Genomic DNA, 2,974 nt, shown 5'->3' with positions numbered 1-2,974 from the left:
TTTTGGTTGTCAGACGACAGGGAGTAGGATTGTTCTATTGAGTCTTCAGATGTTGGTAAGTGTGTGTGTGCTTCTGTCGGGTCTGGATATGTGTGCATATGGTTTCGGATTTCGGTATGTGTGTATGTGTATATGTGTATGTGTGATATTGACCGCTGGATACTTGGCCGCGGTATGTGTGATATTGACCATTGGATATTGACCGCTGGATACTTGGCCGCGGTATGTGTGACATTGACCGCTGGATACTTGGCCGCGGTATGTGTGCTATGGACCGCTGGATTCTTGACCGCGGTATGTGTGATATCGACCGCTGGATACTTGGCCGCGGTATGTGCATATGTGTATTTGTGTAGCTGTGTATATGTGGTATCGCCGCTGGATTCTTGGCCGCGGTGTATGTGTGTGTGATATGATATGTGTTTCTGGACAGTCGGGATTATGACCAGTCGTTTAATGTCAGCCCATATAAATTGTTCTACTTTCTACATACATGAGATAGAAGCGTTGTACAAAAGAAAGCTAAGCATTTTGGTATTCCGATTATTTTATTTGCCTTCTGTACCCCTTATGTATAATTTATACTTTAGATGCAAGCACTTTAGTATTCTGATTTTTATGCTCATTTTCCGCACTCCTACTTCGGTTATGACTATGTTACTTGTATTCCTTGCTTTGCATACTCGATGACATTTTCCGTGCGACCCCCATCTTCTGGGTCTGCGTTTCATGCCACGCAGGTACTCCCGGATGCTGAAGTTATTATAGAAGGTGTTCCAGCAGAGATGGCAAGCTCCATTCTCCCGGAGGGCTGCCAAGTCAGAGTTTGTTTGTTATGATTTCGGGATGTATGTTAGAGACTTTGCAGATAGCGTCGTGGGTATTGATTGTCGGTCCGTAAGTGGCTTTGTCAGTCGATATGTCGGTCCGTGTTGTGTATTGAATTTTGTATGATTATAAATTTGTTCGAATTGAAGGCTACGAGAAAGAATATTTCTGAACAATTTTGCTATGTATTTTATCTCATTTGGTTTAAAAAGCTTGGCGTGATTACGTATGCGGAAAGTCGGAGGGTTCGCTCGGCCAAGTAAGTGGTCGGGTGCCCATCACACCCTAATAAGATCGGGTGTGACAAAGTGGTATCGAGCAGGTCTGTCCTAGGGGTTGTCTGCAAAGTCGTGTCTAGTAGAGTCCTGTTTATGGTGTGAAGCGCGCCGCATTCATAAACAGGAGGCTACGGGGCATCTAGGGATTGTTGACCTTCTTTCTGTCTCAAATCGTGCGATAGAGCCAAGTCATAGGAGAATGAAATTCCATATGTAAGCCTTACATACGACGGAAGGAAGCAAGTAACGATATGGAAAGGTTACAAGGGCAAGTCTTGAAAATATTTGTTCGTTATACGAAACGAAAGTTACGGATGGCTAGAAGGTGATATGTAGCCATATGCCCTGTAAGGTATTGTTGGCATTTGCGGTGTACAGATTTCGGATAATAAGAATTTGTGAAGGTGATATGGAAGACCGAAAAGGGCAAAACGGTAATTGCAAAAGAAAGGATGTGTTACGAATATGCCTCGGAATCTATAAAACTTTGACTGGCTCCGGATTATGTAATAAAGGCCATATGAAAAAGCGTACGCGATTATAGCAGCATTAAGGCACTGAATTCCACTAAAGTTTCGAGGTTAAGCGTGCTCAGGTGGGAGCAATTTCATGATGGGTGACCCCCTGGGAAGTATGCAAGAAATTCCAAAGATTAGGCTGTAAAAGACAAATGAAAAACCAGAATGGCCTAAGTGAAATTAGAATATACGAGATGGTTAGAGACCATGGAAGGCCACCCAGCACATAACAGGCTAGACTAGAAGAAGGACAGAAAGTACGCCACAGTTCTGAGATTTAGATAGGCTTGAATGACGTCTGGAGGTATTTTGCGGACTAGTTGATAGTAATTATATATATGCATATGTGAAGGCGTGTGATATCCCGCATGTGAATGTTTCGGTGGGCATGTGTGCCCCAGCGACTGATGCTACAGTATGGAAGACATTAATCGATGTAAGAGTATCGAGGTCCGAGTGATAGTAAAAGTAAATGGTGCAAGTGTTGTAAAATAAGCTGATGTTATTCTTGCTATAAGTTAAGAATGGAGAAGCCTTAATACAAGGATATTTGAAAAAGAAAGAGTATGAAGGTGTGGACAAATGAGGATATAGACATACAGTGAGAGAAAAACCTATGGGAAGCAGTTTCCGATATGTTATGCGTAGAGTTGGGAAGAAAGACGAGGAATGAGGTATGGTCGAAGACGAGAACACTCGAAGATTGTGACGTATAAGGAACCCCTTAAAAAGAGGGGGGAGAGCATATTATGTTAGACTTAAAAGAGAATCGCAATAATTGATAGTGCACGGGATTTTGAAAGAAAGAAAGAACGCGGCGCTTTGTGGATAAAATAAGAGGGACCCTCCCGGAATATTGTAATACCCCATAAGATTAGTTGAACATTCGAGGACGAATGTTCTAAAGGGGGGGAGGATGTTATATCCCGCATGTTATGCATTCGGAGAATTCAAGATAATTGCGGGAAGTTAAGAGTAAGGCTATGTTCTTGATTGTGTTCACTACATAAGTTGTTCATGAAAAATATTGATGCGGAAATATCGAGGAAGGCCAAGGGCAAAATTGGAAATTTGGAAAATGGTTTCATGAGTTACAAATTGTCATGAAATAAAAGTGGGCTTGAAAAAAAAAAGAAATGAAAAGAGGCCCAAGGGTGGTCGGTTGGGCCAAGGCCCATGGAGGACTAAAGTGAGTAAATAAAAAAGAGGAAGGGCCATTTTACTCAACAATTCAAGAACTTTCAAGAAAAAGGAAAGAAGAGCAAAAATGGAAAGGCCATTCGGCCAAGAGGAGAAGAGAGAAAAAAAAATCTTGGAGCCTTCAACTTTGATTCAAAAACTTGTCTCTTG

Source organism: Lycium ferocissimum, unplaced genomic scaffold (genome assembly GCF_029784015.1).
Source record: "Lycium ferocissimum isolate CSIRO_LF1 unplaced genomic scaffold, AGI_CSIRO_Lferr_CH_V1 ctg12766, whole genome shotgun sequence".
NCBI classification, from domain to species: Eukaryota; Viridiplantae; Streptophyta; class Magnoliopsida; order Solanales; family Solanaceae; genus Lycium; species Lycium ferocissimum.
This window is presented reverse-complemented; position numbering follows the sequence as displayed.